Here is a 24,310-nt window from a genome sequence, read left to right on the forward strand (position 1 = left end):
GCCGCCTTAAGGAATCTGGGCCTTAAAGTATCTGTTCCGTGATTTGAGCAGGATTGCAACATGAGTTACTGTATTTCGCCCCCATGAAAATCAATTCTTTAGAATTCTCTCACAGGGCCTGGTCTAGCGACAGAGGAGTGTGACAAGTAACGAGGCCCCATGCAGGCTTTCCCATAAGGATGCTCCTCTCCGCCAGAGCTTTGGCAGGCCAAAGGAGGAGCCATGAGGTCCTTGATTGAGAGACCCTCACGTGCCTGGTTGTGGGTCTGTCACCCTGACTTCATTTCGAGGACCTGAGGCTGCAGGAAGCAACCCAGCCATCGTGTTTCTCCAGCACAGTGCCTTTGGTGATACAACCCTGACCTGGTTTCTCCAAGGCCACTCAAGGCCTGAGGACCATCAGACCGTGAGTCAGAATCAGGGCAACCTTTCCTCCTAAGTTCCTTCTGATTTATTTTATACCTCAGCCCCTTCAGTTTCTTTCTTGGGGTCCCCAGGCCTTTACGTGGCAGCTCTTGTCTCTCTCTTCCTTGGGGTCCCCAGGTCCTCATGGCGGTTTTCACTTTCTGACACGATTCCACAGTATCGCCCACACCAGTGCCTCCAGTCCCCACCCTGGAGCTCCTCTTGTCTGCTTTTCCTGAAGTCGGTCTGCTGTCATTACTCCTGCTTTTTCTGGGACACTTCAAGTTGTGGAGAGAGGTTTTATTTGTGTATGTGTGTGTGTGTGTGTGGGTGGGTTTTTTTTTTTTTTTTTTCATTTTTTTCCCCCTGTGATTATAGCTCTTTCTTCCAATTTTGACTAGTCTGGCGTCTCTCTGATTATAGCTCATTAGGACTCCTGAAGCTAGAAGGCACTTTTTGGTTTTTTTTTTTCAGGCTGCCTTGTTTTTATTTTTTTAAATAACATGCATTATAACTTATTTTTGCAGGGCAGTATAAAGATGAATGCAGTAATAGTCATGAGCCCCACAGTCCAGACTACTCCCAACAGCATTAAAAATAATAAACACAGAAGTCGTGAATGTGTGGGAAGAAAATAAAAACAATTTTTAAAAAGTGTAAAAGGAAGAATAAAAACTTCTCATTCTGCCTGAGTCCCTCCCCCAAATATAACCACTATTACTATTTTTTGTTTATTCTTTTTTTTTTTTAAGATTTTATTTATTTATTTGACAGACAGAGATCACAGGCAGGCAGAGAGGCAAGCAGAGAGAGAGGAGGAAGAAGGCTCCCCGCTGAGCAGAGAGCCCTAGGCGGAGCTTGATCCCAGGACCCGGGGACCACGACCCGAGCCAAAGTCAGAGGCTTTAACCCACTGAGCCACCCAGGCGCCCCAATTTTTTGTTTATTCTTGGTACTACGCATTGATTTATGTCCTTTAACAAAATTTTATGTAAAAGCGGTCTTACTATACTTATTCTGCATTTTGCTTTTTTCACCCAAAAAGCTACCTTAGAGATCTTTCCACATGTGCACTGCAGATTTACTCCCTTCTTTTAATGTCTGCAGAGTCTTTGCAAGAAGAGAATGTGAATTCCAAATAAGCGGCCCTCAACGTAATTCCTGCCCCCTTTCTGTCCTTCTACTCCCTGAGGACTAACAAGCTTGGAAGTACAACTTAGACATGCTGGGTTCAGCTCTGCCCTTTCTGCTTAGCACCAAGCTGCCTGTAGGGAGTGTGCCTTCTGCTGCCGCAGAAGTAGGCAGAACTGGGTCAACAGATGCTTGGTTGGGGTTTCAGTGGTGTGAAATGTGTCTCTCATTTAGGTACCACATCCAACTTTGTCTCTTATCGGCATTATTAGGCCTTCGTCTGCCAGTCCTTAGTTTTATTTCTCAATTTATTCAGAGCTAGAGCAGGGAAGAGGGCTGCCATTTCTTGGGCCAAACTAGGATCCCCAAATATTGTTCCTTATATAGATATATCAGAATGTATCTGATCAGTTTTCTAATGACGAATGTTTAGGTCATACCAGTTGATGGCTTAAACAGACATCGGTGACATCTTTATGCATATACCTGGGTGTACTTTTTGCAAGCACATCGATGGGCAAATTCCTTATACTACAAGTGCTAGGTCAATGGCATGTGCCTTTGTGTCCCAAATAAAGATGGGAGAAAAGGCCTCCCTGGAAAGGAGGTACCAAGATAATAAACTAATAATCATAATGTAATAATTAACACGGAGTTGTTTCTTGTTGTATGCCAGATTCTGTGCTAAGCACTTTGTATATGCTAATGTTTTTGATCTTTGTAACGACCTTTATGACATAGTGACAATTATTCATTTAATTTTACAGTTGAAGATCCGGAGATCAAAACTGTTCAATAATTCGCCCAAAGTCACAAAACTGGTAAGCAGTGGAGATGGTGTCCATGTCCTTGTTTGGGTGATTGCAGAGCCTGTACCTCTGACCATCTGACTAAAGGTGTTCCCCATGGCATAGAGTGGGTGGTAGCCTGGACAAGCCCTTGCACATGGGTGAGGACCATTGGTTCAGGGTTCAGCTCACACATGTATACATATGTGGTAGAGTGACCGAGAGTACAGAATCTGCAGCCAGACTCTGTGGGTTCAAATCCCAGCTTGGCCTCTTACCAGCTGTGTGATAAGTACCTAGCTTTCCTCATCTGGAAAATGGAGATTTTTTTTTTTTTTTGGAGATTTTTAAGAGAATTAAGTTATTCAATATCTGTCAAGCACTGAGAACACAGCCTGGTACAGAGTAAGGCCTTCATAATTGTTTGAGGGTATTTTTGTTTCTGTTTTTAAAATTTTTATTTATTATTCAAATTTAAATTTAATTAATTCACATATGAGGTATTATTGGTTTCAGAGGTAGAGGTCAGTGATTCATCAGTCTTTTTTTTTTTTTTTTTTGAGATTTATTTATTTCTTTATTTATTTGACAGAGAAATCACAAGTAGGCAGAGAGAGGGGGAAGCAGGCTCCCTGCCAAGCAGAGAGCCTGAGGCAGGGCTCGATCCCAGGACCCTAAGACCAGGGCCTGAGCCGAAGGCAGAGGCTTAACCCACTAAACCACCCAGGCACCCCAATTCATATAATTGAATATATATATATATATATATTATAGGTCATACCTATATTCAATAGGGGAAGCAGGCTCACTGCTGAGCAGAGAGCCCGCTGCAGGGCTCAATCCCAGGCCCCTGAGATCATGACCGAAGGCAGAGGCTTAACCCACTGCGCCACCCAGGCGCCCCTAATATTCCATTGTATATATATATATATCACATCTTCCTTATCCATTCATCTGTTGATGGACATTTGGGCTCTTTCCATAGTTTGGGTATTATGGACATTGCTGCTATAAACGTTGGGGTACATATTGTTAAGTAAAATAAGTTCATTTATTTTTTCATTTATTTTACAATTAGTTTTTACTTCCAAAAGCAGTATATGAATTCACATTTGTGTTACACTAAATAAGTCAAATAAAATACAAGTAAATATATAATGAAAAGTGAAAGTCCCCCTTCTCCTTAATCATCTGCCTCCACCTGACCCCTTTCAGTCCTACTTCTCTCTTTAGGGGTTCATGGTTAGTGTCTATGCTTCCAGACTTTGTTTTATTTTGTTTTTCATATGTATTTATCTTTATATGTATATAGTTTTATTTGTGTGCTTATGCTATTGGAAGAGTAATTTACCATAGTGATTGATAAATGGACACTGAAACAAAACCATCTGAATTCAAATCCCAGCTCATTTACCTACCAGCGGGGTGACCTTAGACAAATTACATAACCTCTCTGGGACTCAGTTATTTCATAATCTCCACAATGGGGAAAAAGCCAGTACCTTCCTTATATGGAGATGAGATGAATTAATATATACAAAGATTTTTGGAAAAGATTTACTATCTATTTTAGAGAGAGTGTATGTGCACAGGGGTGGGGGCAAAGGGAGAGGGAGGGAAAGTCTGAGATAGACATTGTGCTGAGCACAGAGCCCAGTAGGGGGGCTCTATCTCATGACCCTGAGATCACAACCTGGGCCAAATCTAAGAGTCATACACTTCACTGACTGAACCACCCAGACGCCCTATATATACAAAACTTTTAAAACAATGCCTGATGCATAGAAAATCCTCAAGAAGTGCTAGATCCCTTAATTATTCCTACGTATGGTGTATGGGGACTTCTCTCTCCCCTGACGATACGTCTTAGGGATTATTCCACAGCAGGATACACAGATATACCTCATTTTAAAATTGGTTAGTACAATGTCTCCTGGTACAACCACAATGTTTAGATCTGTTCTAACTTGGGTTGTTTCTAGCATGCAGCCTTTTCTCATCTGAAAATACAGAGTCCTGGAGCCAATCAACACTAGCTTCGCCAGCCATCAGTATATTTTACTTCTTCTACTTAAGAAATATGTACAGTGCTTACTAACTAACTGTTACACAATGCCTTCATCACCTTCAAAATGTTAACTCATTTAACAATCATTGTGATGCTTCTGAAGTAGGGTTACTTAATCCCCATACTACAGATTGGGAAATTGAGGCACAGAGAGGTTAAGTACTTTACCCAAGACTGCAGGGCTAGGAAAAGAAGGGCTAGGATTCCAAGTCACGCAGTCTGGCTCCCAAGTTCATACTCTTGACCTCTCTGTCCACATTCTGCACCTCTCTTCTTGGTTCTAAAATCCGCAGCATCACTCCAGGAAGACCCTGAGCCTCATCTTGTCACATTTTCATCCATATCGTGAATGGGAATCCAGCCTCTTTGGAATATACTTAAGAACGTACAAGTACTCTGAAAGAGCAACCTGATTGCTACATCAGTGAGACTCCTTAAACTACTAAGAGCCAGCCTTACTAAGGACTGTTTGGACTATAGGCAGCCAGCCATTGAGAAACCCTTCAAGTGATGATACCAGCACCCGCCTTCAGAGGCCCCACATCTGGGCTCTTGACTCCCCCTCTCTGTGCCATGCTGGCCCGCTGAGCAAACTCACAATGCAGGTCAGCAGACAGCCTTAAAATAAATAAATATGTTTGTGTTGTGTCCAGTTATGGAACAGTGTGTATCCAATTGGGGAGTGCAAAACTCATGCAAATAATCTTTTCTTTTTCCAATTCCTGCTGCACAGGAGTCTTTCACAACTGACTTGACCAACTCAAATTCCTAAAATGCTGAGGTTCAGAAAGTCCAATCAAAAGTTTGCTAGTAGGGGCGCCTGGGTGGCTCAGTGGGTTAAGCCGCTGCCTTCGGCTCAGGTCATGATCTCAGGGTCCTGGGATCGAGTTCCGAATCAGGCTCTCTGCTCAGCAGGGAGCCTGCTTCCTTCTCTCTCTCTCTCTCTCTGCCTGCCTCTCAGTGTACTTGTAATTTCTCTCTGTCAAATAAATAAATAAAATCTTTAAAAAAAAAAAAGTTTGCTAGTAAAAAATGAAACCCTGCCTTCTCTGTCCTCCATCTCTACCCCATGCCTACCCTCAAGCTACTTTAGCTTTTAGACATGTGGCTACTCAATGCCTTTTTCCTTAAAGATATGGGTCAGATATTTCTTTTGGAGTATGTCCAGACAATCTGGAAAACCCATGCTTGATATTAGCTACAGGAAGAATATTAAAAAAAAAAAAAAAAACACAGACAAGGAACAAGAAATAAAATTAGGGCAGACAATGGGCCTGCCCTTTTTAGAAATCAAGATTTTCCAAATGGTTTTTTTTTAAATTTTGACTTTGTTAAGGAAAAAATAGGTAGATGTACACTCAAAATTTAATATTCTAAAAAGAACTTATTATATTTATTTATTTATTTATTTATTAAAGATTTTATTAATTTATTTGACAGAGAGACAGGGATCACAAGTAGGCAGAGAGGCCAGCAGACGGAGAGGAAGGGAAGCAGGCTCTTTGCTGAGCAGAGAGCCTGATGTGGGGCTCCATCCCAGGACCCTGGGATCATGACCTGAGCCAAAGGCAGAGGCTTTAACCCACTGAGCCACCCAGGTGCCCCAAAAGAACTTATTTTAATGATAACAGTTTAAGTTTTCATTTCAAAAGTTATTTATTGCTCATTCTAACATACGGAAGCCTACATTTACCTTTTATAAATAAACTTCTTTCTCTGGGTCTGTCCTTATAGAAAGAAGGTACTTCAGGCCAGTTTTCTACCCATCCCAGTGCTTAAGTTTGGCTCTAGGAGCTTTCTGTTCTGTTCCAGCTGTGACATGTTGAAAGTAGACCTGACAATTGCAGACAGCTTGCTATACTCTTTGCGCCTTGGCTGTGGCTGTAGCCCACACTGTTTTAGGAAGTAGGGTAGAAGATAGAATGAGAATGGTGGGGCGGGAGCTCTAATGGGAATAGGAAACAGGGTCTTCTCAGGGACTCTTTTCTACTCCTTTACTCTTCACACCATCCAAGGGAACAGAATGTCTCTATCACCCATCCCTAATTCAGTTCCTTTCACAGGGAGGTACTTGAACCTCAAGATGGGACCATGGCTTTATCTTACCCTTAATTACAATGCAAAAAGCTGGAGATTGAATGCAAGAAACTGTATCCTGGCAGAACTGCTAAGACCAAAGACAGAAATGTATTGAAAAAGAAGTGACCCATTTTCATTAATTATTAAAAATATCAAACCACATCCAAAGAGATCAATCGCCATGCCCTTCTATACCAGTATCATCTAGTGGAAACTGCTCTAACCCCTAGTCCCTACCAAAGAAAAAGATAGGTCCAACAGTCTTGTTTTATACTATGTGATCCAGCTTTCTGTTCTCACTGGTGATTGGATAAGAGGTGGGCAACTGATTCAAGGAGCATCGATCCACAGATTGGCTAGATTCCCTTGACCCATAGCCAGGTATGAAAAGCGATGCTTTTTCCTAGAGGAGGCATGTAAACAAAGAGAGACATTAGTAGTTAGTAGCAGGGCAGGGCAGAAAGGAGTTTGGCTGTCCTATATTTCTAATGATGAAAGGCTATGAACGCTTAGGGATTTCTGTGGGTGAGGTCTGTGCTGCCCACCCCACCAAACTGAGAACTAGCTTCTACCACTGGTTTCCCCGAAGCCAGCCCATTCTGGTTCCTGATTTTAGGTTACTGAAAACTTGCATTATCTTATCATGTATTTTTCTTAACATGCTTGAGCTAACTGGAATGAGTGCCTGATACTTGTAGCCAGAAAAAAGCCAAACTAAAAAACTATTTAAAAAGGCGGGCAAACAGAGCCAAAATAAAGGGGATGGAAGAATCAGGAAGGCCTAAACCAGAAGCAACAGAAGTAGGTGACTTTGTTAAGGCTCTTGAGGTTATAAATAATATTATTGAAACTAACTCAAGTTGATGAAAGAAGAGGGGGAAAAGGAATTCCTGTATTTGTGTGAAGGATACTGAAGGGCAGCTAAAATTTCTAAAAACTAGTGTCATTCCTCAAAATGTTAATCCATAAGACTGTTGCCATATGAGCCAGTAGTTCCACGTCTATGAAAAGGAATGTGTGCACAAAAATGTGTACACCAGTGTTCCCAGCAGCATTATTCAGAATAGGCAATGAGTGGAAACAACTCAAATGCCCACCCACTGATGAATCCATGCAATAGAATATTATTTAGTCATAAAAAGAAATGGAACTTGACACATGCTACAACATGGATGAGCCTTGAATAAGTGAAAAGAGCTTGACACAAAAGGCCATATCCCGTATGATTCCATTTATGTTCAATGGTTAGAATAGGCAAATCCATAGAGACAGAAAGTAACGTAGTAGTTGCTAGGCACTGTGTGGAGTGGGAAATGGAGTGACTGCTAATAGGCCTGGAGTTTCTTTTCTTTTCTTTTCTTCTTTTCTTTTTTTTAAAGATTTTATTTTTAAGTGATCTCTATGCCCAACATGGGACTCGAGCCCATGACCCTAAGATTAAAAGTCGACTGCTTCACCAACTGAGCCAGCCAGGTGGCCCTGGAGTTTCTTTCTTTTCTTTAAAGATTTTATTTATTTATTTGAGAGAGAGACAGTGAGAGAGAGCATGACTGAGGAGAAGGTCAGAGGGAGAAGCAGACTCCCCATAGAGCTGGGAGCCCGATGCGGGACTCCATACCAGGACTCCAGGATCATGACCTGAGCCAAAGTCAGTCGTCCTACCAACTGAGCCACCCAGGCGTCCTGGCCCTCGAGTTTCTTTTGCAGGGATAAAAATGCTATGGAATTAGATAGTGATGATGGTTGCACTACTCTGACTATACTAAAAAACCACTCAATTGCATAGTTTAAAAGGCTTAATTTTATGGGATGTGAATTAAAGCTCAATAAAACTGTTATTACAAAAATTACGTATGTACCAAATAGAACAAAGCAAAACAAAAAAAGGAGCGTCACAAAGTAGAAAGCCAGAAACCATACAATTCTCTCTCTCTCTCCCTTTCACTGTCATCTCTGCTTCCATATGAACACCTGCTTCATTCTTGTCTCTCTACAAATTGGTTTTCTTAGCTTTTTCATGGATATAGCGGACAGACTATGAACTCTATAGTTCAAAACTTGTGTGTTGTGACAGAGACTAACTAGATGATCACATATCCATTTTCTTTTCTTTCTAGGCATAAGACTGGACTACATTTCCCAGTATTCTTTGCAGTTAGCTGAGGTCATGTGATGAGTTACATCCTTTATAATGTGGGCAGAAGGAATGCATGTGATTTTCAGGCCCTACCAACAGAAAAACCTACTCTGCACCCCTTGATCCTCTCCCTCTTCCTTTGACTACAGCCTTAGAGAATAGTTGAACCACTAGATGGAACGGGCCTCTGTACTTGATAAAATTGTGGAGCATAGCATTTCCCCATCTCCATCAACCCACATTGAACTGTGATATTATGGAGAAATAAACTAAAGCTACTGAAATCTGGGCATGGGTTGCTGTAGTAGTTAACTTCTTCTGAGTCTATATGTCCTCTGGATAAGAGACTATCCCAGATTGACTGGCTCTCAACTTCAATTTGAAATCTCTGAGTTAGAAAATTGTATTGGCCTGATGTGAGTCAGGTGATCTCCTAGTTCAATCAACTGAAGCTAGAGCATGAGGTCACAGCACATAAATATAGTCCCCAGGGGGCCTACTCGTGGAAGTGAGCAGCCCTTCTTAGAGAAAAGATGCCTATTGTCATAGTTAAGTAGGAGGGGTTGGTATGACCCATGGAGACGAAGATGCAATGCCTAGAGTAGCCTTTTCGTTTCTCTCCCCAACACATTCAGAGATAGAGACATGGAGATAAATATAGATACAGATCTAGATAATATAGATATATTCTGGTTCCTAATTTTGAAAGTAAAGTTCCTTTTGGACAATTTGAAAAAATAAAATCAAGTCACCATTTTCTTTTCTCCTATCCTTTCTAGGTTTCTCTTCCTCCCATCCTGTGAAGCAATACAATAGAGTAGCAGAAGGTGGCTAACTCTCTAGATTGAGACTACCTAGGTATAGCCCCGCTTCACCACTTTCTGGTTCTGTGTCTTTGAGCAAATTATTTAACAGCTCTCTCTCTTAATTTCTCCACCTACGTGGTGATATCAATATATCAATGATATGGGATATCATCGATAGCACTTGATGTAAAAAAGTCTCAGGAAGATCAATGAGTTCATATCTGCTTAGTGCTTAGTGTAGTACCTGGTACATAGCGAGAACTTGTTTATTGTTTGTAGTGTGCATTTGAAACTGCATTCCAAATTTTAAAAAAATGTTTCTTGAACTTTCTAAGGTTGGAAGGTGGACTTCAACTTTTTTTTTTTTTTTTAAGATTTTATTTATTTACTTGACAGAGAGAGATCACAAGTAGGCAGAGAGGCAGGCAGAGAGAGACGGGGGAAGCAGGCTCGATGTGGGGCTCGATTCCAGGACCCTGGGATCATGACCTGCATTGAAGGCAGAAGCTTTAATCCACTGAGCCACCCAGGTGCCCCTGGACTTTATCTTTAAGTAACAACTGTTTCTATGTTCTTGAGGCCCCAAAGGAGTGGCAATAGTTGTTCTTGGAGACACCCTGAGCCAATGGAGTAATCCAAATGCAGATATTTTAGGTGGAGATGCTGAGGTTTCTGTTGAATAACACAAAAAGCCATGGGGCGCCTGGGTAGGGCAGTCAGTTAAGCGTCTAACTTTGTCTCAGGTCATGATCTCAAGGTCCTAGGATTGAGCCTTGAATTGGGCTCCCTGCTCAGCAAGGAGTCTGTTTCTCCCTCTGCAGCTCTCCACCCCTAGCTCATGTGCTCTCTCTCCCTCTCAAATGATAAAATCTTTAACACACACACACACACACACACACACACACTCACACACACACAGCCATTTCTTACTGGGGGCAGGTATACCTCTGTCTGGATTGTTGCAATGTTTTGTGTCCTCTTTTGATAGTCAGAAATAAGAAGTTGGAGGGGTGCCCAGGTGGCTCAGTCAATTAAGCATCCAACTTTTGATTTCAGCTCAGGTCATGATGTTGGGCTTGTGGAATCAAGCCCCCATCAGGCTCCGTGCTGGACATGCAGTCTGCTTAAGTTTCTCTCTCTCCTTTCTTCTCTCCCCAGCTTGTGTAATCTCTTAAAAATCAAAAACCTGAAATCTCAAAACTACTATTCTTTTTTCACTAAAATCAAATACAATATTGAAGTGTTCTATGATGTTTTAAAATAAATGACTATGAGAATCTGCTATCAAGAATGTATTTTAGAGTTGCTTCATTGGTTCAGTCAGTAGGGCCTGCAGCTCTTGACCTTGGGGTTGTGACTTTGAGCCCTATGTTGGGTGTAGATAATGCTTTTTTAAAAATGTATTTTATTTGGTAACAAAAATGCCAGACAAATTACCAAAGGAACAGAGTATACTCAGTTTTGAAGAAATCCAATAAAGTTTGTCAAAATCAGTCTCTGCATTCAGTGTGGAGTCTGGTTGTCCCTCTCCCTACCCGCCTCCCCTCAAATAAATAAGTAAATAAAATTTTTTTAAAAAATAAAAATTAGGGGGGGCGCCTGGGTGGCTCAGTGGGTTAAGCCTCTGCCTTCAGCTCAGGTCATGATCCCTGGGTCCTGGGATCGAGCCCCGCATCGGGCTCTCTGCTCAGCAGGGAACCTGCTTCCTCCTCTCTCTCTCTCTGCCTGCCTCTCTGCCTACTTGTGACCTCTGTCTGTCAAGTAAATAAAATCTTTAAAAAATAATAAATTTTATTAAAAGAAATAAGAAATTGGCTTAGTCAGTTAAATGTCAGTGCCCGGGTGGCTCAGTCAGTTAAATGTCTGCCTTCAGCTTATTTCATGATCCCAGGGTCCTGGTATCAAGCCCTGAGTTGGGCTCCAGGCTCAGCAGGGAGTCTGATTCTCCATGTCCTCCCTATTTGTGCTCTCTGTCTTTGTCTGTCTGTCTGTGTCTGTCAAATAAATAAATAAAATGTTTCAAAAAAGAAAAAAGAAGTGGGGGCCCCAAGACTTGGGTCAAGTGTACCAGGGGAGAGCCCCAACCAGGAGGGTGGGGAAGCTCCAGGCATGGCAAGCTGAGAGCTAAGGGGAGGGACTGCCCAGAGGGAACTCCAGGAAAGGGTTCTACAAGGGAACTTTAGAGGCAGTGATATCCGATATCTACTTTTAAGTTTTCTTTCTTTGCACTGTAATTCCCTTATGTAATCCTCAAGACTTCACAGAGTTTGTTGAAATTGCAGCCTTATGTCAGATGTATCTTGGGTAATAGGAAGAAGGTTTTCACATTTCACGGTAAGGTAGATTGTCGAGTGACAGCCTGCTGGAAAAGCCATTATGAGAAGTCCAGGGGTGATTGGGGGAGAGTCCTAGAGCACGTGACCAGTGGAAACCAGCAGAGATGGAATATATAAAACTTTCTGGAGATTCTCAGAAATACGTGGAGAGAGGACTGGACTTTCTGCAGTCCTACATAATGAAGAGTAAATCAGGATACATGAAGAGAAGCCAATCTAATAAGGTTGGAAAAAATAGAAAAAAATATTTATATATAACAAATGTGTATTGTGTGTATGCATGTATGTGTACTATCTATCTATATAGTATACTATATATCTATATATCTACACTGGGTTTGTAATACATACTTTTTCACTTTTTATCATGAGGTTTTCTTAGTATCCTTAAATATTATTCAAGTAAATAATAAGTATATAATGAATAATGGCCTCTTAGTACCTTTCCATGCTTTATTTAACTAATTCCAATTACTGGATTTTTTTTTAGTTTTTCACTTTTGTAAATAGCACTTCAGTGAACATTCTTATGTAGTCTTTTTGCATATTAAAAAAATTAATTCTGTGGCACCTGAGTGCTCAGTTGGTTAAGTGTCTGACTGTTGATCTCAGCTCAGGTCTTGATCTCAGGGTTGTGAGTTCAAGTTCCGCATTGGGCTCCATGCTGGGAGTTGAGCCTACTTAAAAAATATACAAATATTTCTTACAATAAGTTCTCAGAACTGTATTTTCTGTGGTAAATGGTATGAATGATTTTAGGCTTTTGATAGAGACTGACAAATTGCCCACTGGAAACATCATACCCAGAAGGACTCCATAACCATCATGCCCCCATACCCTCAGAATTATAGGAGTGTCCATTTCACTATATCCTCCTGGGCTAACTTGCACATTCAGGGGATTTGCTGTGCTCATTTAAAGATGCTGAACATGACAGACAAAGACACAAGAAGGCATTCCCTTGTTACCAAGGCATTTCACCAAGAAAATATGTCTCAATTTCCATGTCAGAAGATTTGCCTTTCTTTACCTTCACAATAGTCTTTCTTTCGCAGGGTTGGCTGTGAGGAAACATCAATATTCCTTACAGAGAGAACTCACCGGATTCCTTAAAGGGAGCTTATTCTTCATTCTCCCCTTTCTACTTTGAAGACAATGTGAAATAATCCATCTTCTGGTGACATGATTGAGGGAAAATGCTGTGTCCAGTTCTCTCAAGTCCACCCCTGTAGGTATTCTGGCTCTAGGTAAATGCCTACTAGGTCTCACCTCATATACTTAGAGTGACCAAGACTTTAGATATCATTATGGAGAACACTGGTTGGAAAATGGGACTGGGGCATGGAGATCACTTAAGGACCAGACTGATTTAGATAAATGTTGTCCATGAGAACATGAAGAGTTTCAGGGAGGATCTGATGTCATAGCTTTGAGAGAAGCATCACAAGTGATGTACTCCCACCAACTCTCCTGGCTCTCCCTTCAGTGCACCCCTCAATCCAAGGATAACCATGAGCAGCTCAGAGTTCCCGGCACCCCAGGTGGACAGGAATGGGTAGGGCACCGTCTACGAGGGAACATCTACCCTGTTGGAGACTCTGATCCCAAATAGCGAAGTGTGGGTCAAAGAAGACATCTAAGCAAAAGCTGTTCAATTTCTCTGACTTCATGAATTCATGGACAGTAGCGCTCGGAAGCACACTAGAACTCTGTTCTGCCCTTTAAACACTTGACACCACAACTCCTCCAGTGAGCAGATAGGAAAACTAAGCAAGAAGTTTAGTTGTATCTCCTGAATTGTAATCAAATCATAAATGAACCTGGGCTAGTACTCAGAATGCTGTACATTGTCTTTTTTTGTTTTTGTTTTTGTTTTTAAGATTTTATTTATTTGACAGAGAGAGAAATCACAAGTAGGCAGAGAGGCAGGCAAAGAGAGAAAGGGAAGCAGGCTCGCCGCTGAGCAGAGAGCCCGAGGCAGGGCTCGATCCCAGGACCCTGGGATCATGACCCGAGCCGAAGGCAGAGGCTTTAACCCACTGAGCCACCCAGGCACCCCCACTACCTTTTTTTTTTTTTTTTTAATTATTTATTTGACAGAGAGATCACAAGCAGGCAGAGAGGCAGAGAGAGGAGGAAGAAGGCTCCCGGCTGAGCAGAGAGCCCGATGCAGGGCTCAATCCCAGGACCCTGAGGTCATGACTTGAGCTGAAAGCAGAAGCTTAACCCACTGAGCCACCCAGGCGCCCCTGCCTTTTGTTTTTAACAGCACTGTTGCTCACTACCAGAGTAATGCATGTGCATTGTAGCAATAGAAAAAAAGTACAAAGAATAAAATAAAAAATCACCCAGAATCCCAGAATTCAGACATTATCACAGTTAACATTCTTGTGGATATTTTTTCACTCTTTTGCCCATAGATGTGTAAATATACCGGTCATCTCTTTTATAATCCTAAAGTCATACAGGATTATTTTGTAATCTCCTCTTTTCTTGTAGCAGGTTGTTTCTTATTTTGCACCACTAAAAAATAAAATTGTGAGGAGACTTCTTGGTAGATACCTCGATACCTGTGATGATTTGCTTTGGGCTCCTTCCTAGAAGTGAAAATGCTGAGTTCAAGGTAAATCACATTTTAGGGTTTTTGATAAATACTACTAATATGCTCTCCAGAAATGTTAACCATCTTACACATCTATTAGTGGTATATAAGACTACCTGTTTTCCTGCCTCTTCATCTATGCTGAATAGTATTTTTTTTTTTTAATTTCCCAATTTAGTTTCTGGCAAATGGTATCTCTTTATTTTAATTTGCACATGTCAAATATTCTTGCCCTTATACAGAATTATTGGTGATTTGTATTTCTCCCTCTGTGAAATGCCTGCTCCTGTCCTTAGTTTTGCCTCTGTTGCTTGACCTGCAGTTGGGCCAAATTGGTGAGCCTGGTTTTGTGCCAATCCCTGGACGACTGAGACTGGCAACTGCTCCACACTGACAATAAGATGGCTTCCCCACACCGTTGGCCCTGGGAAGCTCTCTGGGGGCGTTTCCACAGGAATGACTTCTTGCTTTGGTGTGAGAGTAGCCCACCTTATGCCATGGACTGTGTGTACCTGGGTCACATCTAGCCACACAGGCTGGTGCAAAAATGCTGCCATTTTGAAATGAAAGTTTTAGGTCTGAAGGACTCTCCTATTCATTCATAGACTACCATAGACTCTCATTTTCATTCGTTGACTATCAGATTCATAGATCCTCCCAAAACTTCAGTCTTCCCAGTTTACATGGAGGGGATATGACTATGGAGGCCTAATCTAGAAATGAACATTCAATTATGAGCAGGCTCCAGGGGCACCTGGGTGGCTCAGTCAGTTAAGCGGCTGCCTTTGGCTCAGGTCATGATCTCAGGGATCCTGGGATCAAGCCCCACATTGGGCTCTCTGCTCAATGGGGAGCCTGCTTCCTCCTCTCTCTCTGCCTGCCTCTTTGCCTACTTGTGATCTCTGTCTGTCAAATAAATAAATAAATAAAATCTTAAAAAAAAAAAAAAAAAAAAGAGCTGGCTCCAGGGACCCAAGAATGAAGAACCCCTGTGCTGGGAAGACATTAATGATGACCATCACTGGCCTATGCAACTGAAAATGCTCCTCTATTACAGACAATTCATACCTTGGTGAAGCACTCAGTGGGGGCAAAGCCAAGCTTTAGACTAGGAGGAGGATGAGGAAAGATCCGAAAAGCTTCCTGGCCACCTGCATGGGGGCCCACATGCACACGTACTCATGCATTCTGTGTGCATGCACATGCACATGAAATTACCAAGAAAAGAAATGAAAAGGAATGACATGATCAAAAACAAATAATCCACTTTATGTTTCTCCCTTTCTCCAAAAATAATTTCTGACTGCCTAAAGGCAAATTAATACAGTAACACTCCTCTGATGGACCTACAATAGGCACTCAAAGGCTACCTCCCTAAAGTCTGCAGGCAAAAGGGAAACTGCTTCTTAAGTACATTGCAAAGCCTTTATGGGCTTTAATTGTGCCCATGAAGGACCATAAACTAGGGGTGGGAAACCTCCAGGCCTTTAATCTTCTTAATATAGCCCAAGCGTTTCATTGTGCTTAAATACCATTTAGACTTCTTACACTTCTGGTTACAATTTTTTATTTTTTTATTATTCTTTTATTTGTTAATATTTTATTTTTTGTACGTAATCTCTACACCCAACATAGGGCTTGAACTTACAACCCCTAGATCAGGAGTTGCATGATCACTGACTGAGCCAGCCAAGCACCCCTGCAATTTATTTTTTAAACTTCTATTTTTATTTATTTACTTATTTACTTACTTATTTATTGAGAATGAGTGAGAGAGAGAGAGCAGTGGGGGAGAGGCAAAGGGACAGGGGGAGAGGAGACTCTTAAGCAGGCTCTACTCCCAGTGCAGAGCCTGAAGGGGAATTCGATCCCACAACTCTGAGGTCATGATCTGAGCAGAAATCAGGAGGTGGGTGCTCAACTGACTGAACCACCCAGGTGCCCTTATTTTTTTTTTTAATACCTGTTCTTTACTCATAGACTTCTGACATCTGGAGAGAGAAAACTTTAAAATAAAATAAATCTTACATTTTATGTTTATTGTTATTTAGAGGCCATTTTACCTGTAGGTTTTTACAAGATTTCTTTATAATGTTTTGATACTATATTTGGTCATTTGGTTACTAGATTTAAATTTTGGTGTTTTCAGGGATCATAAGGTAGTGAGTGTCTAAAAATGTGCAATTGCTGTATCATCTGATCGTATACCTGAAATTAAGTTTCTAGTTAATCAGGCTTAGTTTTATCAGGTCATCGGCAACAGCTTGCTGAGAGTCTACTGTGGTATGAAAATAAATATGGATGAATAATATTGGACTTACCTCTGAGTAGGACATACATTAGTCTAAGAAATATTATTTTCTGAGGATAGTAAGAAATGAACATGGGTGAGGAATTGTTATCTAAGGAATGGTCATTCTATTAGCTTACAGTACAAACAGAGTGAATAGTGGAGTAAGGGGGATAGTAGTGTGGGGTGGGGAGGAAGCATCTAGTAGGTAACTACCGGAAAGTCTAGGAAATCAAGTTCTCCAGCTGAAGGAGGAAGGAGGAGAGAAGACTTAGTAAGGTACCCCCAACTCTAGAAATGTGCCCCATTACCATTCTTCAGCTCAAGTTAATCTTCTGCTTCTGCTCTTCTTTGTTCACTCAACAGATATTTATTGAGCACTTTCCATATGCAGGCGCTTTTTCTAGGAGCTGGAAATAACAACAGTGAAAAAGACAGACAAAATCCTGCCAAACTTCTTTAAACGATGACCTGTGTTTTCTTCTTCTGCATTCACAACACCCTTTTAGTCTTCACCCCCCGTTACGACCTGATATCCTCTCCCACCATCATGATAAAACAGTTCTCTAAAGACCAGTGGCCTTTTAATCACTGTATATAGTGCCCCTTTCTCAGTTCTCCTCTTCCTTGGACACTAGTATTTAATATCACCTGATTTTCATCATTTTCCAAAGTCTTGGCTCCTTTGCATTCTGTGATCCGGCACTAGGTTGTTTTTGTTTTTGATCCTTTTTTTTTTTTTTTTTTTGATTTTTTAAAAATTTTTTATTCATGAGAGACAGAGAGAGAAGCAGGCTTCCTACGGAGGTGGGAGCTTGAACTCAGGACTTGATCCCAGCACCCTGGGATCAGGACCTGAGCCAAAGGAAGACACTTAACCAACTGAGCCACCCAGGTGCACCACTATGGCACTAGTTTGAATTTGCTTCCTACAACTGTTACTGCTTCTTCCCTGACTCATTCTCTTGCCTCCTGAGTAAATATTGGTGGTCCCTCAAGTCCTACACTCTGCTTATTTTTTTTCTCTCTCTCTCAAATCTTTTCCCTTGATGATTTCTCATGGCTTACATCTTTGACTCTATTTAGAAATACCCTAAATCTATCTTCCCGGCCCCAGCCCTCTCCTAAACTGTAGTCCCACATTTCAAACTGTGTGCTGGAGGCTTCCATCTAGGCATCTGAGCATGATGCTAGCATAATATGTTTAAAAGTGTTTGTGCCACTCAGTGTTCTCAACCGCTAACAACAGAAACCCACTCTGGCTAAGTCACACAGAAAATGAATTCACTGGGAGGATATCAGGTGGCTCACTGGGTAGACAGGGAAGCCAGAGGACCAAGCATGGAAAACGGGCAGGAACCCAGGCAGTCTAGGGCACAGAAGGCACAGCCAAATTCACCCCACAGGAGGAGTCTGTTGAGGACGCTGCCCTGGAGCTGGCTGTCCCCGCATCTTCCCCCCTCCCCCACTGTCAGCGCTGGACTTCAATTCTCAACCTAACTTCCAGTGTGGTACCTAACTGCTGGTTTTTGTGTTATCCCCCTCCCTCCAATTTAAAAAGCTGAGCTGGAGCTTCCAATTGGTCTAAGTCATGACAAAAATGACCTCTAATTCCCTTCAGCTTCCCACAGAAGGAAAGGAATTCTGATGCAGGCCAGTGAAATATGGCAACTAATCACCATATTTTATTTGATGTAATCACCTCATTTCTTGAAGTTGCCCTTTGCATTTAATGCTGACATCATGGTCTCTATCACTAGGAACTGCACCGCAGACTCTCCTTTACCCTTTCCTCTCCCTTAGCTTTTGAGGCAGTCATCCAGGTCTGTGAGGGTTTTGTTTACTGTTCATTCCTGTGCTGTTTCCCTTCACACTCTTTTCTTCTTTGACCTTTCTGCAGAGACACCCCCCCACCCCCACCACCAGCTCTGCAATAGCTTCCTAATTGCATTCCCCACTTTCAGTGCCTCCTCTAGGTTATCCATCCACAAGTTAATTTTTCTGTGACAACATTTTGATCATATCGCTTGCTGCTAAAACTACATTGTTGATAGATGTCTCAGCCTGGCGTTCAAGGATCTCTAAAGGAGAATCCCAAAGAGACTAAGAGGCAAACTGGTGCACTGAAAAGAACTTGACCCTCAGCTGCAGACAGACATGGGTTCAAACCCTGATTTCCCCACACTCTAATTGTATACTTCTGAGGCTCATTTTTTTGGTCTGAAAAGTGGGGGTAATAAAATATATCTCTGAGGGCATTTGTAAGTCAGCTCTTTGAAAGTCAGAACAGTGTTGCTATAATATGCATTTCCATTGCAACATCAACTTACAGATGCTTATAATGGACAATATTCAATTACAAACCTGTCTGATTCAAAACCTTGAATAAGGTGGTCATTAATGTGGTTTTAACACAGGCAGGTTGGGATCAGCATTCTACATGTTTTGGGGGCTGGCAATCTAATCATCATTTAAAGCATTGTTCCTGATTTCAAACAACTGACTTACAAATGACCTTTTGAAAATATTTTATTTGCAAGTAGAGGGCTTCCTGTGTTATTAATTTTGAGAGTTGAATTTCCCTGATTGGCTGCTTTCCACCATAACATTGCTATTTTAAAGTATTTTCCAGCAGAATTTCAATTTTATGAGAGGCTGCTATGAATTCCTTGTGGGGAAAAAGTGTATAGTTATGGTGGACAGATAAAAATTATTAGTTATCATGTCTAAGATTTGCCCAACGTCCAGTAAATGTGGTGAAGCTGTAGCACATAGAAAGACATTTTGAAGCTGGTTCCACAATCTCCAGCCCCACCTCATGGCATAAATCCTAGGTTGGCATTAGAAAAACTTAATTCCTCAGTCCATACTGGGTCTCTTCTTTGCGTATCATGAGTGGCACCAACAGAACTATCAACATTAGCTTGTGTCCACATTCATTCACCCCTCATGCATCTACCCAGCAACTCCCCCTAAGTGAGGCATGTTTGGTGATCCCCACAGGATAGATTCATTCACACAAGCTCTTGCCAAGAATTTACAAGACTGTTAATTGCTTGATTCTTTTCTGAGGTCAGTAAGTCTGGAAAGTCTTAGGTGAAAGATAACAATCATGCCAAACTTGGGAGAACAATTATTTAATAAGCATGATATTTTAAACCAGTCTCTACAGATACAATTTGTGGGTGAGAGTGTGCAACTTATTTTTTTTTTGGTTTTTATATCATTAATGGTTTTAAAAAATTAAAATAAATTTATGATATTAAAATAATATAAAAGCAAAATTCCCTGTACCTCTCTCTACCCTTGTCTTCCCCCTCTCAGTTTTACTTCCTAGAGGCAATTACTTTTTTTTTCTTTTTTTTTTAAAGATTTTATTTATTTATTTGACAGAGAGAAATCACAAGTAGATGGAGAGGCAGACAGAGAGAGAGAGAGAGAGAGAGAGAGGGAAGCAGGCTCCCTGCTGAGCAGAGAGCCCGATGCAGGACTCGATCCCAGGACCCTGAGATCATGACCCGAGCCGAAGGCAGTGGCTTAACCCACCGAGCCACCCAGGCGCCCCGGCAATTACTTTTGAACACTTTGGGGTATATCCTCCCATGCTTTGTTTTTTTCTCTTGCAATCACTTTAGTTAGACCTAGGCATTCTTTATGGTTAGAAGCTAGAACAAACCTACCATTTAGCATCTTACAGATTTTGGAGCTCTTTCATACACTGCTTATGTTAAACATGTAATTAAAAAAAAGAATCCCCCCCCAAAAAAAACCCATTTCAGTTTTGTTCTCTCACACATAAGCTCATGTGGACAATCTAAAAAATTCCATTAATATAGGGTTTAGTCTTTAAAAAACATTAAGGCAACAAAATAAAAGGAGTGGAAAGCCCAACATACCTAAGAAAATCTAAAAACAAACAAAACAAAAAACACTTCATTATTCTTTTTTTTTTTTTTAAAGATTTTTTTATTTTTTATTTTTATTTACTTGACAGAACACAAGTAGGCAGAGAGGCAGGCAGAGAGAGAGGAGGAAGCAGGCTCCCCGCTGAGCAGAGAGCCCGATGCGGGACTCGATCCCAGGACCCTGAGATCATGACCTGAGCCGAAGGCAGCGGCCCAACCCACTGAGCCACCCAGGCGCCCAACACTTCATTATTCTTGACTGACACTTTTTTCCTCCCGAAAGTTGTTTTATTGCAAACCCATAAATACAACACCAATATGAAATCACTTAAGTAACTGATCTTCTCTAACCACTAAAAGGATGTCTTTTTGCCTTGGCATCAAACAACTATGAAATAATGTTGCAAGAGTATGGCGGTAGGGCGGAAAATCTGGGCTGGGACTTTTGACAATTTAAGGAACCAAGTAGAATCTTCTTCTCCTTGGGAATGTGACTTTTGGTCAAGAACAGACAGGTAAAAACAGCACCACTTAAACACCTCAGTTTTAACATTTATTACTTTGTAAAAATCTTTTTTTTTCTGTTCCTTTTCTCCACTTGACATCAGAAAAAGTTTTAAATGTCATGAAATTGATTTGGCTGTATATGGAGATACGGCATACAAAAGCAAAGGGAAATGAAAAACCCAGAGGACACAGAAAACCCTAAATAAACCCTCAAGTTTGGTCTCGGGGGTTTACAGATCACGAGAAACGTCATCCCAACCCCCATGCAATGTGACTCATTGAAGAGCTGATGGATGCATACCAACGATACAACATATTCTTGATGGACCCAGACAGAAAAAGTAGAGAAGCCAGAAACAGTTTATAATTACCTTGAAGGGTCATCTAGCTAATGAGAGCAAAACAAAGAAATCAGTGTAAGAATTTTTTATTTTCCTTCAAAACTCAGGTCAAGGCTTTGACAATAGATGTTGTGTGTCTTTAAAACTATTCTGAAACTGGGACACCTGGGTGGCTCAGTCAGTTTAGTATCTGACTTTGGCTCAGGTCTTGATCTGGCCCAGTTCATAATCCCAGGATCCTGGGATCTAGTCCTGCATCAGGCTCCTTGTTCAGCGGGGAGCCGCCTGCTTCTCCCACTGCCTGCCATTCCCCCTGCTTGTGCTCTCTCTCTCTCTCTCTGACAAATAAATAAATAAAATCTTGGGGGGGTGGATAAAAAGCATTCTGAAACTTGTCCCACCATAAACCATTTCGACAGTTAGGGGAAGGTAACGATGCACAGAGTCAAGATTCTACGTTTAAAGAGAATGTTTTAAGCTTGTATTATTTGATATAGCTATACTTAGCCTTTTGCAATAATTGAACTCTTGGAAAATGTGTGTATTTTACATTTACCTGAATTAAATTGCACTTAAGGGGCTCAAGGTGAGGTCTAGGGGGAGTTCTGTACTGAAGATAATCTAAAGATAAATCCTTGAAGAATCTAAATAACTACCTAGTAATTGGTAATTGTATAGTACATTTGGACTTTTATGTGTGTTTGATGGTAACGTACAGTTATGTTTTCATTTTGAGTGATTAATGTTAAATTTTCCACTTTATTATGGCATTATTAAACAGTTTGTCAGATCTAATTTGATAAATATAAAGCAGAAAAATTAATACTGGTTGCTTTAAAATAGGGGGATACTGGTTGTTGAATAATGTATTCAGATTGACTTGTTTTCAGAGTTCTTCTATGTTTGTCCAATATTAACAAATATTTATTGACCAGCTTCTCTGTAATAAACATTGAGTATACAATGGTTTAAGCAAACACAGGCACCATATAAGCCCACTTATAATAGTAATAGCTGCTAATACTTACTGAGTACTTAGAACATAATGGGCCCTGTTCTAAGGGGTTTACATTTACTATCTCATTGCATCCTCGCAGTAACTCTCAGAAGTAGAAATGGTATCATCTTCATTTTACAGAGGAAGAAACTGAGGCACAGAGACAGTGTTACACAGCCACTAAGTGGTAGCACCGGGGTTTGAATCTAAGCAGTATGATCTGGGAGCCTGCAGTCTTAACCACTGGGATGTACTACCTCTCCCACATTCTAAAAGACCTCTCTGTTGTATACAATATAATGGGTGAGACACATTGAATAATTATTCAATAATCATTTATTATTTATAATTAATTAATTAATTAATCAGTAATTTATTTTCAAGAAAATAAAAAAACTAGAACTCTGATAAGAGCTATGAAGACAAGTATGGCAGGAACTATTTGGCTACTTGTCACTAAAATGTTTCTCTTTTCCTTCTGGTTACAAAGTTTGGCTGTACGTCCTAACCTCCCTTGCAGTTGAGTGCAGTTTTGTAACTAAAATGTGGCCCACGGATTATGGATAAAAGTGATGGGTACACTTCTATGTCTGAAACATAACAGCTTCCTAATTGGTCCTCTGTGTTCTCCCACTACTACCCCTATTTGCTAGCTGAAAAGAGTGGAATTCAAGATAGAAGCTGGGATCCTTGAATGACTTCATGGAGCCAAGTCCCTTGATGATCTGCATTGGAATCTGATAGAAGCGAAAACATTTTATTATACTAAGCTAACTGAAATTTGGGGACTGTTTGTGATAGCATCTAGCTTGTCTTGACTAACACTAAAAAAGAAACCTTTAAGTCGAATGCTGCTCTAAGGAAAAAAGAAATAAAACATATAATCTTGAATTCATAGTGGGTTAGAGATGGTGTGAAAACAAATATTGGAGGTTGAATTACTCCAGAGACTTGCCATGGCATGGCAAAAGATTTGCTATAACTGTTGCTTATGCAGCCTGGAAGGTAGTACACTATGTGCCTAGTAAGCCTATCACTCTAGAGGAAGTTTTTGAAAAGAGTATAATAATATGTGTTGGCTACTATTTGCTAACCTTAGTAAAGCATTGCAGGAAAGAGAAAAACTCAAGAAAGAATTGACTGCTTTGGAAACAGAAATAAAAGAGAATTAGAGAAGTCTAGAAATTTGGAAGCTAAAAGATTAGAAAGCTGACTACTTCTAGATAGGAAACAAAATATTAAATACCTTTGAGTAATGAAGATCCATTTAGATCCAGACTACAACGATCTGACTAAGAGCGTGGTCTTCTCATCCAAATCTAATGGCTTGAATTAGTCCCCTATTAAATTCAGGGAGAGAAAGGAGATGGAGAAGGAAAGCAAAGACAAAAATCACGCATAAAATTATGTGTAGGAAAGAAGTACATGTGTGGTTATTGGCACATATTGCTGACTCGAAGCAAATGGATCAGAAACCTACCAAGTTTTTGAGGGAATCATGTTCTCAAAGAAATTCTTTGATTATTTGAGTTGGAAATAACCTTTGATCTCATATTTGTACCAGTATGGAATGAGCTGAACAGGCTATAAGGAAGGTATGTTTCTCAACAAGCTCTCATAGACTAGCAAAGCCAGGGGCAATGGAGTACAATGGACGAGGAAATTCCTTGGAAGGAAAATTAAGATTTAAGCAAAGAACTTTCCTTGCCTTTCATAATGCTTATCCCAGCATTCTGGTTATAGAAACATTGTGCTTATCCCAGGATTCCAGAATTGCTGTGGAAGAATAATTGCTATATTACTCCTGCTAGTTGTCCTTTTTCTGCACCAGCATTTATTTCATTTTTCCTGTCTTTGCCCTTTTCATATATATATATATATGTATATATATATATATATATATGATTTTTTAAAAAAT

General features: G+C 40.7%; 1 long non-coding RNA gene across 3 annotated transcripts; it reads left to right on the plus strand.

Annotated features, from left to right (window-relative positions):
* LOC132022289 (uncharacterized) lies at nt 1–24,235 on the plus strand. Of its 3 annotated transcripts, none has more exons than XR_009405581.1 (5): nt 1–406; nt 2,304–2,357; nt 12,806–12,978; nt 14,253–14,373; nt 23,046–24,235. It is a non-coding gene; the product is annotated as an uncharacterized LOC132022289 (long non-coding RNA). The 3 variants fall into 3 exon arrangements; XR_009405579.1 differs by having other exon boundaries at nt 2–406; nt 14,250–14,373; XR_009405580.1 differs by lacking the exon at nt 23,046–24,235 and adding an exon at nt 14,675–15,253 and having other exon boundaries at nt 2–406; nt 14,250–14,373.
* The last annotated feature ends 75 nt before the right edge of the window (nt 24,236–24,310 follow it).

The sequence above is a fragment of the Mustela nigripes genome, chromosome 7, assembly GCF_022355385.1.
Source record: "Mustela nigripes isolate SB6536 chromosome 7, MUSNIG.SB6536, whole genome shotgun sequence".
In the NCBI taxonomy this organism is placed as follows: Eukaryota; Metazoa; Chordata; class Mammalia; order Carnivora; family Mustelidae; genus Mustela; species Mustela nigripes.